Source organism: Esox lucius, chromosome 20, assembly GCF_011004845.1.
Source record: "Esox lucius isolate fEsoLuc1 chromosome 20, fEsoLuc1.pri, whole genome shotgun sequence".
NCBI classification, from domain to species: Eukaryota; Metazoa; Chordata; class Actinopteri; order Esociformes; family Esocidae; genus Esox; species Esox lucius.
This window is the reverse complement of record NC_047588.1, coordinates 21,100,072-21,114,161: the sequence shown is the minus strand read 5'-3', so window position 1 is coordinate 21,114,161 and position 14,090 is coordinate 21,100,072. Positions and strand designations below refer to the sequence as shown.

General features: G+C 45.5%; 1 protein-coding gene across 2 annotated transcripts in view; it reads left to right on the top strand.

Annotated features, from left to right (window-relative positions):
* cdk14 (cyclin-dependent kinase 14) overlaps window positions 1-14,090 on the top strand; it is a 187,102-nt gene that overhangs the window by 26,350 nt on the left and 146,662 nt on the right. Inside the window, exon 1 of one of the 2 annotated variants that reach the window (XM_010885138.3) lies at window positions 13,784-14,090. This exon is cut by the window's right edge and continues 139 nt beyond it. The exons of the other annotated variant lie outside the window; for it this stretch is intronic. The gene's annotated coding sequence lies outside the window, so the exon portion shown is untranslated. Of the gene's footprint in view, window positions 1-13,783 lie in introns of those variants that run through there. 2 annotated transcript variants of the gene reach the window in all.

Sequence of the window (14,090 nt, the reverse complement as noted above, 5' to 3'; positions counted from 1 at the left end):
CATGCAGGGGATATATAACACACACACACATACAGGTGTAGCCTCTGCTGTTTTCTTTTACAGTATCAGCCAGAGGCTACATGCTACTGTTGTTGTTTTTTGTAATCTTCAAATGTTCCTATTAAAGGAGTGTATGTTGAAGTACATGGGATTTATTGTTTTGTTTTTGTTTTTTATGTTGTAAAGAGGTTTTTCTTTACCATGGAAAGGATCCTACTATCATCCACCACTGTTGTCTTCCATGGACATCCAGGCCTTTTTGTGTTGCAGATCTTGCCAGTGCGTTCTTTTATCTCAGTGTACCAAACTGGCCCTAATGTTCCTGCTATATCTCTGATGGATTTTTTTTTGCAGCCTAAGGATGGCCTGTTTTGCTTGCATTGAGAGCTCCTTTGTCTGCATGTATATACAGTGGGGAGAACAAGTATTTGATACACTGCCGATTTTGCAGGTTTTCCTACTTACAAAGCATGTAGAGGTCTGTAATTTGTATCATAGGTACACTTCAACTGTGAGAGACGGAATCTAAATCCAGAAAATCACATTGTATGATTTTTAAATAATTATTTTTCATTTTATTGCATGACATAAGTATTTGATCACCTACCAACCAGTAAGAATTCCAGCTCTCACAGACGTGTTAGTTTTTCTTTAAGAAGCCCTCCTGTTCTCAACTCATTACCTGTATTAACTGCACCTGTTTGAACTCGTTACCTGTATAAAAGACACCTGTCCACACACTCAATCAAACAGACTCCAACCTCTCCACAATATCCAAGACCAGAGAGCTGTGTAAGGACATCAGGGATAAAATTGTAGACCTGTACAAGGCTGGGATGGGCTACAGGACAACAGGCAAGCAGCTTGGTGAGAAGGCAACAACTGTTGGAGCAATTATTAGAAAATGGAAGAAGTTCAAGATGACGGTCAATCTCCCTCGGTCTGGGGCTCCATGCAAGATCTCACCTCGTGGGGCATCAATGATCATGAGGAAGGTGAGGGATCAGCCCAGAACTACACGGCAGGACCTGGTCAATGACCTGAAGAGAGCTGGGACCACAGTCTCAAAGAAAATCATTAGTAACACACTATGCCGTCATGGATCCTGCAGCGCACGCAAGGTCCCCCTGCTCAAGCCAGCACATGTCCAGGCCTGTCTGAAGTTTGCCAATGACCATCTGAATGATCCAGAGGAGGAATGGGAGAAGGTCATGTGGTCTGATGAGACAAAAATAGAGCTTTTTGGTCAAAACTCCACTCACCGTGTTTGGCGGAAGAAGTATGAGTACAACCCAAAGAACACCATCCCAACCGTGAAGAATGGAGGTGGAAACGTTCTTTCGGGATGCTTTTCTGCAAAGGGGCCACCGTATTGAGGGGAGGATGGATGGGGCCATGTATTGCAAGATCCTGGCCAACAACCTCCTTCCCTCAGTAAGAGCATTGAAGATGATTCGTGGCTGGGTCTTCCAACATTACAACGACCTGAAACACACAGCCAGGGCAACTAAGGAGTGGCTCCGTAAGAAGCATCTCAAGGTCCTGGAGTGGCCTTGCCAGTCTCCAGACCTTAACCCAATAGATAATCTTTGGAGGGAGCTGAAAGTCCGTATTGCCCTGCGACAGCCCCGAAACCTGAAGGATCTGGAGAAGGTCTGTATGGAGGAGTGGGTCTAAATCCCTGCTGCAGTGTGTGCAAACCTGGTCAAGAACTACAGAAAACATATGATCTCTGTAATTGCAAACAAAGGTTTCTGTACCAAATATTAAGTTCTGCTTTTCTGAAGTATCAAATACTTATATCATGCAATAAAATGCAAATGAATTACTTAAAAATCATACAATGTTATTTTCTGGATTTTTGTTTTAGATTCCGTCACTCACAGTTGAAGAGTACCTATGATGAAAATGACAGACTTCTACATGCTTTGTAAGTGGAAAAACCGGCAAAATCGGCAAGTGTATCAAATACTTGTTTTCCTCACTGTATGTATATTTGTTTTCTACAGTTTTATTGTGCACATCAACTTCCATCCATCCATCTTCTTCCGCTTATCCGGGGCCGGTTCGCGGGGGCAGCAGTCTAAGAAGGGATGCCCAGACTTCCCTCTCCCCAGACACTTCCTCTAGCTCTTCCGGGGGGACACCGAGGCGTTCCCAGGCCAGCCGGGAGACATAGTCCCTCCAGCGTGTCCTAGGTCTTCCCCGGTGGGACGGGACCGGAACACCTTCCCAGGAAGACGTTCCGGAGGCATCCGAAAAAGATGCCCAAGCCACCTCAGCTGACCCCTCTCGATGTGGAGGAGCAGCGGCTCTACTCTGAGCTCCTCCCGGGTGACCGAGCTTCTCACCCTATCTCTAAGGGATCGCCCAGCCACCCTGCGGAGAAAGCTCATTTCGGCCGCCTGTATCCGGGATCTTGTCCTTTCGGTCATGACCCAAAGCTCATGACCATAGGTGAGAGTAGGAACGTAGATTGACTGGTAAATCGAGAGCTTCGCCTTGCGGCTCAGCTCTTTCTTCACCACGACAGACCGATACATCGACTGCATTACTGCAGAAGCTGCACCGATCCGTCTGTCAATCTCCCGTTCCATCCTTCCCTCACTCGTGAACAAGACCCCTAGATACTTAAACTCCTCCACTTGAGGCAGGCACTCTCCACCAACCTGAAGTGGGCAAGCCACCCTTTTCCGACTGAGGACCATGGCCTCGGATTTGGAGGTACTGATTTTCATCCCCACCGCTTCACACTCGGCTGCAAACCGTCCCAGTGCATGCTGAAGGTCCTGGTTAGAAGGGGCCAACACGACAACATCATCCGCAAAGAGCAGAGACGAAATCGTGTGGTCCCCAAACCTGACACCCTCCGGCCCCTGGCTGCGCCTAGAAATTCTGTCCATAAAAATTACAAACAGAACCGGTGACAAAGGGCAGCCCTGCCGGAGTCCAACATGCACTGGGAACAAGTCTGACTTACTGCCGGCAATGCGGACCAAGCTCCTGCTTCGGTTGTATAGGGACCTGACAGCCCTTAGCAAAGGACCCAGGACCCCATATTCCCCAAGCACCCTCCACAAGATGCCGCGAGGGACACAGTCGAATGCCTTCTCCATATCCACAAAACACATGTGGATTGGTTGGGCAAACTCCCATGAACCCTCCAACACCCCGTAGAGGGTATAGAGCTGGTCCAGTGTTCCACGGCCCGGACGAAAACCACACTGTTCCTCCTGAATCCGAGGTTCTACTATCGGCCGTATTCTCCTCTCCAGAACCCTGGCATAGACTTTCCCGGGGAGGCTGAGAAGTGTGATCCCCCTATAGTTGGAACACACCCTCCGGTCCCCCTTCTTAAAAAGAGGGACCACCACCCCGGTCTGCCATCCCAGAGGCACTGTCCCCAACCGCCACGCGATGTTGCACAGGCGTGTCAACCAAGACAGCCCCACAACATCCAGAGACTTGAGGTACTCAGGGCGGATCTCATCCACCCCCGGTGCCTTGCCACCGAGGAGTTTCTTGACCACCTCTGTGACTTCAGCCCGGGTGATGGACGAGTCCACCTCTGAGCCCTCATCCTCTGCTTCCTCAATGGAAGACATGTCAGCGGGATTGAGGAGATCCTCCCGACGACATCCTCAGTTGAGGTCAACAGCTGCCCACCTCTACTGTAAACAGCGTTGGTAGGGCACTGTTTCCCTCTCCTGAGGCGCCGGATGGTTTGCCAGAATCTCTTCGAGGCCAGCCGATAGTCGTTCTCCATGGCCTCACCGAACTCCTCCCAGGCCCGAGTTTTTGCCTCCACAACCACCCGGGCTGCAGCCCGCTTGTCCTGTCGGTACCCGTCAGCTGCCTCAGGAGTCCCACAAGCCAACCAGGCCTGATAGGACTCCTTCTTCAGCTTGACGGCATCCCTTACTTCCGGTGTCCACCACCGGGTTCGGGGATTGCCGCCTCGACAGGCACCGGAGACCTTACGGCCACAGCTCCGAGCGGCCGCTTCGACAATGGCGGTGGAGAACATGGTCCACTCGGACTCAATATCTCCAACCTCCCTCGGGATCCAGTCGAAGCTCTGCCGGAGGTGGGAGTTAAAGATCTCTCTGACAGGAGACTCGGCCAGATGTTCCCAGCAGACCCTTACAGTACGCTTGGGCCTGCCGAGTCTGTCCAGCTTCCTCCCCTGCCATTGGATCCAACTCACCATCAGGTGGTGATCAGTTGACAGCTCCGCCCCTCTCTTCACCCGAGTGTCCAAGACATACGGCCGCAGGTCAGATGAGACGACAACAAAGTCGATCATCGACCTGCGGCCTAGGGTGTCCTGGTGCCACGTGCACTGATGGACACCCTTATGCTTGAACATGGTGTTCGTTATGGACAAACTGTGACTAGCACAGAAGTCCAATAACTGAACACCACTCGGGTTCAGATCAGGGGGGCCGTTCCTCCCAATCACGCCCCTCCAGGTGTCACTGTCGTTGCCCACGTGGGCGTTGAAGTCCCCCAGTAGAACAATAGAGTCCCCAGTCGGAGCACTTTCCAGCACCCCTCCCAGAGACTCCAAGAAGGTCGGGTACTCTGCACTGCCGTTCGGCCCGTAGGCACAAACAAAATTGAGAGACCTATCCCCGACCCGTAGTCGCAGAGAAACGACCCTCTCGTTCACCGGGGTAAACTCCAACACATGGCGGCAGAGCTGGGGAGCTATGAGCAAACCCACACCAGCCCGCCGCCTCTCACCATGGGCAACTCCAGAGTGGTGAAGAGTCCATCCTCTCTCAAGGAGTGTGGTTCCAGAGCCCAAGCCGTGCGTAGAGGTGATCCCGACTACCTCTAATCGGAACCTCTCAACCTCACGCACTAACTCAGGCTCCTTCCCCGCCAGCGAGGTGACATTCCACGTCCCTAGAGCCAGTTTCCGTGTCCAGAGATCGGGTTGTCTAGGCCCCTGCCTTCGACTGCCGCCCGATCCTCTTTGCACCGGCCCCTTATGGTCCCTCCTGTGGGTGGTGAGCCCACGGGAGGGCGGCCCCACGTCACCCGTTCGGGCTGAGCCCGGCCGGGCCCCATGGGGGAAGGCCCGGCCACCAGGCGCTCGCATTCGAGCCCCAACCCCGGGCCTGGCTCCGGGGTGGGGCCCCGGCTGCGCCATACCGGGCGACGTCACGGTACTCAAAATTGTATTCTTCATTAAGGGGTTTTGAACCGCTCTTAGTCTGACCCGTCGCCTAAGACCTGTTTGCCTTGGGAGACCCTACCAGGGGCATATAGCCCCAGACAACATAGCTCCTAGGGTCACTCGGGTACTCAAACCCCTCCACCACATCAACTTCTAATACAAATAATTAGTTAAAAACAACTATACAATTAATGTACAGATTTACAGTGGATATATAAAGTCTACACACCCCAAATATAAATTATGTCAGAACGTTTTCCACATTTAATGTGACCTATAACATGAACAATTCAATTGAAAAACAAAAATCTTTGAGGGAGAAAAATAGAAACTTTACAATAATCTAGTTGCATAAGTGTGCACACCCTTAAACTAATACTTTGTTGAAGCACCTTTAGAGTTTATTACAGCACTCAGTCTTTTTGGGTAGGAGTATATTAGCATGGCACATCTTGACGTGGCAATATTTGCCCACTCTTCTTTGCAAAAGCGCTCCAAATCTGTCAGATTGCGAGGACATCTCCTGTGCACAGCCCTCTTCAGATCACCCCACAGATGTTCAATTGGATTCAGGTCTGGCCTCTGGCTGGGCCATTCCAAAACGTTAATCTTCTTCTGGTGATACCATGCCTTTGTGGATTTGGATTTGTGCTTTGGGTCTTCATCTTCAGCTTTCTAACGGACGCCTGAAGGTTTTGTGCCAAAATTGCCTGGTATTTGGAACTGTTCATAATTCCCTCCACACTGACTAAGGCCCCGGTCTCCGTATGTTTCATTTTTGTCACAACACTTAAAATGACAACACTGGGGAAATATTGCCGCTCCACCCACCCCCTTTTTTAAGTAAAAAAATGTGTAGTATGCAAGCACATCCTGTTCGAGACAAAAAAGGAATTTGGGGATTTTATGGGCCAGGTCACTTGGCCTTAAGTGGGTGCATCATTTTTACAGGGCACAGAGGGAATCAGCAAGGGAGCTAAGGCCATCAAGCTAAATAGCCAATTTAGATTCTTCGTAACATGAAAAATCTTTCCGTTAATAAAAACAAACCATTAGTAATGCAAGAAAGCTTGTGTGTGGCCCTTTGCCTTTGAAACCAGTAACCTAGTGACAAATAATTTAGAATTGACTAATATGACCAACCTCTAGACTGTTCCTCTCCTCCTGCAGAAGATAAAATAATTAAGATTAAGTGTTTGACAGCAGTTATATATACACAGACACTATGTATATAATATTTATGTTGTTTATTTTCTGTAAAGTAACAAAACAATGACCAGGTATTCTGATGTGAATATCTTTGTTGGTTTTTTAGCTGTGCCAAGCTGCCCCTTGGTCTTGCCATAGAAATGCCCTATCACAGCCTCTGGAAATCAAAAAATAAGATTGTCTTGAAACTGTGTAACCACACCAGGCTGAAATAAGACTACCATCATAATATTGCTTTGGTGTCCTGCACTGGAAACATGATGCGATAAATGGTTACAAATGTTAGTGAATCAATAGCTGAGATGTTCTCTGTTTTTTACACAACTCGCTTTTCTATAAAAAAAAAAAAACATTGTCCTTTTTTACAGTTCACTGTTCTCAACAGCACATAACACAGTGTTAATAGTTCTGCCTGTGCATTCTGCAGATATTGATGTTCTGATTTTAACCTAACTACAATCTGAAGCAATATGTGAATAAAGCTAATTACATGGCTCAATAATAATGAAAAATCCTGAAGCTGTTCGTTAGTGACGTTGACTATTCATCATGGGAGCTTCACATAATGTGGTATGACACCGGATTCATGAATTTACTAATGCCACTGTTAGGTCCAGCAGGTCCAGTGCACACTGGGGCTCTTGAAAATATCTCTGCTGCCTTCTTCTGATGAGGCACACATGCTTCCAGTTGAGCCTTGTCAGGGGAAGGTTAAAAGGGCCCCTGAGGAGCAGCCCTGGTCAGAACAGAAGAGAGCATGGGGTTGTGCTGAATTAGACATGATGACAGCCAGGGAACGAATCGCCCCTGTGGAGTTGCCCTTTTATTTTATTTTTTTATAAAAGGGCTCTGTACACTTCCCTGGGTCTTTTCCCATTACAGTTAGTAGCTTATCAAACTGTGTGTGCAGCTCTAACCAGTTATGTGAAGCAACTCATTAGAGATAGACCAGATAGAAAAGAGTTAGGAACGATAATCCATGTCATGATAGGTTTGTCCACCAGTAAATGCCACTTTTGTTATAGTTGTGTAAACCTGGTATTTAAAAAGTAAAAAATATGCAGTGGAATAGCCTACCTTCAATATCAGACATTTCCTCTGGCCTGTTTGTCATTGAAATATCTTTGAAGTTGGAAGCTGATTCAGTTAAACTTTTCATGAGAGACAAAGACTTGTTTCCCTCTATTTAAATTGTGCTAGAGGGGTGTTGTGCTAGTCTGCTTTGTTGTGGAAAAATCATGTGCAGCCTACTGTATTTTAGTATCGAATCTTGGCTTCAACTTGGATTTCATCAGATTTACTTGATTTACAATATCTCCTCAATAACATTTTAACATCAAATGACAAGACTGACTACTATGTACTACTACTTAAGTAGTACATAGTAGTGGGTTTGTGTCGCATCTACTGGTGCATGCCGTTTTATTTAGGCAATGCCACGTTGTTCAGATTAGTTTTACCATGTTAAAGGAAAATGATTTCAGTATTATTGCCATTGGGAACCCCTATTGAAAATGTGTTATACTTAATTGTCAAAGGAACTGTGTCTGGTCCCGGCTATGCCCCTAGCTATCTATGCGCTGGGCTGGGGGCCATAGTTGGAACGTGGCAGAGGAGAGGCCTCTAGACATCTCTTCATTTGCTTTTTGTCTGTACATTGTTGCCTCTAATTGGGGATCCTATTTAGTTCAGCCGTTTGCCACACTCTGTGTGGATTATTGTTTGTGTCTTTGCCATGTGTGGTTTGCTTTTGTTTCTTTTGAGACATATTAAAAGTATGGACTTGAACCACCACTCTGCACCTGTGTCCTGCCTCCGGCCCTGTTACAGAATAATCCACCAACCTGGGACACAGCAGAGATGGACGGTTGGGGAACTCCTCAGTTGGTGGTAGTGACAACGAAGAGGAGGAGAACCCCTACCGTCCTCCGCTGAAGGACTGGCCAGCCCAGCGGCAACCCTGTGAGTCAGCCCCAAACGTTTTTTGCGAGGCGGACTATGGGATCCTGCGAAGGTAGCGCAGCTGCTACCCCCAGAGGGGTGGGACAAGGAGCCCCTGCTGCCACTCACGTGAGGGCAGGAGGATCTAGAGGCGACGGAGGAGGAGAACGGCAAGATCATTCAGCCTCCAACATGGGGGGATGGGCGATCTCCAGAGGGGTTGAAGGACAAGCCCCTGGAGGTTCAGGCAAGATGGTGGAGGGCATGGCTGGACCTGTGGTGCCCCAGCCCGGAGCCTCCAGTGCCACTCCCTCAACATGAGCCTCCAGTGCCGGTCGGTCCCCCCAACGGGGTGGGACGACGAGCCTCTGAAGTGGCTTCGATGTGGCTCGATGTGGGGCCCCTACTGCCAACCCTGGAGGGATGGGACGATGAGCCACTGTGGCCACTGCCTCCGGAGCCGTGGTTTGATGAGCCTCTTCTTGCTCCGGTGCTCCGTCCTGCTTTGAAGGCGAAGCCCCTTATTGCTCCGGCGCCCCGTCCTGTTTCGGGAGCAGAGCCTCTTGCTCTGGCGTCCCGTCCTGCTTAAGGGGCGGAGCCTCTGCCCACTCTGGTTCCACGTCCTGCTTCGGGGGCGGAGCCTCTGCTTGTCCAGATGACATGTCCTGCTGCGGGGAGGAGTCCCTGCTGTCGCCCCGCCCTCCACCCCCGGGGGTGTTTTCCAGTCTTGCGGTCAGGAGCCCATGCCTAGCCATCTCTGCACCAGGCTAGGGGCCATAGTCGGGACGTGGCAGAGGAGAGACTTCTAGCCATCTCTTCGGTTGTTTTTGTGCTCACCAATTAGAGGCAGCTGTACACTGTTGCCTTTAATTGAGGATCCTATTTAATTCAGCTGCATGCCACACTCGGCATGGATTATTGTTTGTGGCTATGCCATGTGTGGTTTGCCATTGTTGCCGGTTTGTTTTTGTTTCTTTTGGGCCATATTAAAAGCATGCAAAATCTTTTTTGTTGTTTTATGAGAAGCAGAGACAAAAATCTTAACAAAAAATGTAACTCTTTACTTATCAAATAGTCATGCATTTTTTGTATATAGGAAAGTAATCTGGTGAGCAAGCATTTAATTAGTCATCCTCCGTCATCACTACAAAGGATAAGTGATTATTGTAGCCCAATCATTTTTTGATGTGGGCTATGCAATTTTCTCAACAACTGCATCAGATATTTTTCTTGTTATATTTAATGTTTAAAATACGATAACGACCTTTCAATATGTGTAGTGCGACTTGTTAAAAAATCTTTATATTTACTGATGTTATTTGGTTAATTTTCTACTCAACAATGTTTTTTGCTGACAAGAAAAATAGATTGGAAGTGTAAAGCTATGCTGCTTGAATCAAGCCTTGCTTATCATGTGACACTTTTGTTTGCGGTGTAGACTAGTACGTCTCATTGATGCTGTGAGTTCTTAAAAGGTGACTCATGGATTGGAAACGTTAGTGCCATGACAGTTCTGCTCAAGTTTTGTTTCCCAATCATCACTTACACAACATTTTCCAATGAATTAGGAGAAATCTTATTCATGTTAGGATTTGTCTTTTTTTATTTATAGTAAATTGTATCCATCATCCCCAAAAATACTCTCAGAGTAAATGCGGCATACAAATGGTGCATCCCTAATGTTTTCAAATAAGATCCACTGTTAACAAAAAAAATGTGAGGGTTTGCACTCTGGCAGGAATTGAATGGATGCCGGTGCATAAGAAGGAACATTAAAAATAGTTACAAAAATAGCATTTGGAACCATAAAATATCTGTGCACACCAGCATGTCCATTTGGAACCATAAAATATCTGTGTACACCAGCATGTCCATTTGGAACCATAAAATATCTGTGCACACCAGCATGTCCATTTGGAACCATAAAATATCTGTGCACACCAGCATGTCCATTTGGAACCATAAAATATCTGTGTACACCAGCATGTCCATTTGGAACCATAAAATATCTGTGCACACCAGCATTTCCATTTGGAACCATAAAATATCTTTGCACACCAACATGTCCATGTGGAACCATAAAATATCTGTGCACTCCAGCATGTCTGAGACTGCAGGCCATGGCGTGAGTGAACCGGGGGAGTGTCATGAAACAGATCTGAACCCACAGTTTTTAATACATGCCAGTGTTTATTGATAACAATCTTCATAACCAGGCTATAAGGTATATGTATGGCAACACACCAAAAAGGTTTTGGCCATCAAAATTCCCAAAAAGTAATTGCCATCAATGTTACCAGGGGATTTCCGTCAATGCATTGTATTTGGTTCATAACATTCTACAAAAAATAAATTTCAACTGAAGTTTAAATATTGAGTAAGACCACAGAGCAGGTTGAGGAGGCTAACTCCTAGGACAAAAGAACAAATCACATGACAGACGAATGTCTACAGCGTCATTATTGCGCAAGTTATTTTGAAATGGTCAATTCCCATTAGGTGCGACACTACTGCAAGTTGTTCATTGTTTGTTTAGCTATATTACCTTATAGTTTCCTTGCTAGGAACTTGATGGAATTTGTAGTGAAAAGTATTTATCATGGGTGAGTGTTCTACTATTTATAATACAAATATAACTTGTTGAAAGTGTTAGCTTTTAACAAGGGTAATATAAATTAATTTGTTTTCAATTTAATAATATAACAGCTCAGCTACAGCCTATAGTACTTATTGGATTTACACACTATATGTTCTACTTGAAATGGCTTCTACCATCAAGCTAGCTGATGCATGCAAAAATTTACTACTACGATATGAAAAGTAAATACTCACGAGATGATCATGCGAGCCATGAAGTAACTGCATGCCAAGCAATTTCCTTCTTTGGTAGAGCACACAGAGTATTTTCTGTTATGGATCAGTTCATTTGTGCAGTGTTGTGCGTGTAGACACGAGAAAATAGACTTGGGCTAAATCTCAAATCACATACTTGCATACTATATAGTATGCGAGAAGATTAGTATGTCTCAAACGCTGAAAATAGTATGTTACCGGAGGAGCTACTATTTCTGGTGGATTTTTGAAGTATGCATCCGTGCATGCTTTTAGGGGTAATAGACCACCATCCCCTGCGCATTGAAATAGGAGGGTTTTCCACCATTTTCTCGTCATTTCAATTGATGAAAAGTTATTGTCACCTATATATTTATAGTCATAGCAGGATCAGACAGCCAGAGAAAAGGTCAACCGTGGAGCTGAGGTAAAATGTTGTCTATAAAGGTGGATAACTTAAATAAAATGAGTTATGTTATGTGTAGCCCATATCTTGAATGTTCATATTTATTAGCAGAACCAGAAGGATGTTGAGTCAACCAGTGTAGTCATGCAAGAGAGTGGTGGAGCTTGGGAGGTGAGGTGGCAAAATGTACATGTAAATCACATATCAGCCACACATTGAAATACAGAGGTCTGTAGTAGCTCTTCACTAAGAGCACACATCATAGACTATGTTAACTAAGTAATATTAAATGAAATGGCCGAAGGCTGTATTTAGCATGTTTGTTGTAGCAGAATCAATGAGATGTTGTGTCCATCATTGCACATACAGGATATGGCCAGAGGTTTGTGGACACCCGACCGTCACACCTATATGCTTGTTGGCCATCCTATTCCAAAACATGGGCATTTCGAAAACATATATTTGTCCCCACTGGTGTTGCTATCTGGGCTGCGGTTGCACGTGCCTGACCTCCATATTTTTATTCTTTTTTATTGTGTATTTCTATGTGGTTATCACAATCAGACTTAAGGAACGGCTTTCCATGCGTATATACCTCTTCGCAATTTTTCATCCCAGGGGGGTCCATGTAAGGACAGCTTGTACCCCGGCCTAGCATCACCACGCTACACCAGTTTCTGTCCCCCTCACATTTCAAATCAAACCTACGCCCCTGGTTTCAGGGTTTATTTGGCAAGTACACAGAACAACACAGCTTCATGCTGCCCAATTCTTATGACATTGCACCCGACAAACTACGTATTTAGAGTTAAGAAGAAGAGTATATAAGCAAAAATATAGCTAGACAGAAAATAATAAAATAAAGCAATAATATACATAACATAACACTACACTATAGCAGAAATTTAAATGAAGAGTACTGTAATAGCGGCAATCTGGGTAGTATTATTGAACATTTAGATGTGGCAAGTATGGCAGTAATATACATGACCTAGCAGCAATTGATAGTTATTGAAATATTGGATACATAGGAGTGCAAAAAGCTTATGAATGTTGGCATAGCACACTACAACTACGTAATGAGAATTAAGAAGACAATTTACATACAGCTTTAAATACATCTAGAGGATAATGCGACACTAGTAATACTGACTTATAAGCTTTTAAAGCCATACAGTTAATAGATGTTATTTGTGGTGGGAGTAAACTTCACAAGAAACGTTAGTCTGTTTAACACAATGTAGCGGTGTTTAGCTAAATAATTAAACTTGGCGTGATGTTAATGAGCGACAAAATCTAATTTTGAGCAGCAATTTTATGACGAGGCAGTATTTCTCAATTAGTCCCAATACTGCCATACTAGCTTACTATATACTAAACAGTACGTACTTTACCATCAGCGAAGTGCGTGCTTTTAGTACGTAATATGCGATTTGAGATTCACATTGGTTTCTAATTGTAATCGCTGTGACGCCGTTGGAGATATTGATGCTGGCGGCCCGTCTTTTCCTATTAATTCCCATGCATTCTGTCTGCAGCGTATACGCGAGTACGCGAGTCGCCTGATCTGGGCTTTTCATACATTTCAATGCATTCTATCTGCAGTGTGTACACGTGCATACTCGAGTGAAATGGCCATTACTTAGCATTAACAAATAAAACCACTCTCAAATTCAAAGACAGCAATGGACCCAAGGACTGACCATTCTTGATATCAGTTATAACCATGTTTTGAAGCTAAACATTACATTTTGGGTTCCAATGGGGTATGACAGTGTAACTAACCTCAGCAGGCATTTTAATAACACTTTTAAATAATCAGTGAGTACATAATCACTTATAAGTAAAATGGATATAACTAAGGATTTTAAGTTCTGCTGTCTACTGATTTGGCTCTATAGTGTTAATCAGCAGAAGTGAAACCCTGACATCACTTAAGGTTTGACTCCCTTTACATAATTCCTGTCTTCAATTACTGTTGTTGATGCAACTATATTAATGGATGTAGGGGATGGCTGGGGTTTAATATTTATATTATATAAGTGGTGCTGACTAGTTGTGTACAGTAATGTACTGTGCTGTTCAGAGAGAGCAAATTAATATTGTTGGTGCCCTGTTTTTTGCTGTAGCTGGCCCCATCATCTCAGCTCCAGATCAGCTCACATATGGCTTAACCCAACTCCACTGCTACTGTGCTACTGCTAAGGCTGCAGACACTGCTACTGCTAGTCTGCTTCCTCAGATTCCATCGACCGCACCATTTTTCATCCCTACACAGGGGCCGTTGGCACACCAGGATCGCTGACATGCACAGGAGTGAAAACCCTTAGCTCTCTGCTGCATCACAGCCTGTCTTCTAACACACCTCTCATCTTAAATCACAACGCTTCTCTCACCGCTCATAGTGCGTGAGGGTTGTGAAACGTCAGTTTGCTGGTTTCCCCCTGAAGTTTCACTCCCCCTGTGTTTTAGTACAATCTCCTTCTTTGCAGCCTGCAAGGGCTAGAGAGAGGAAGC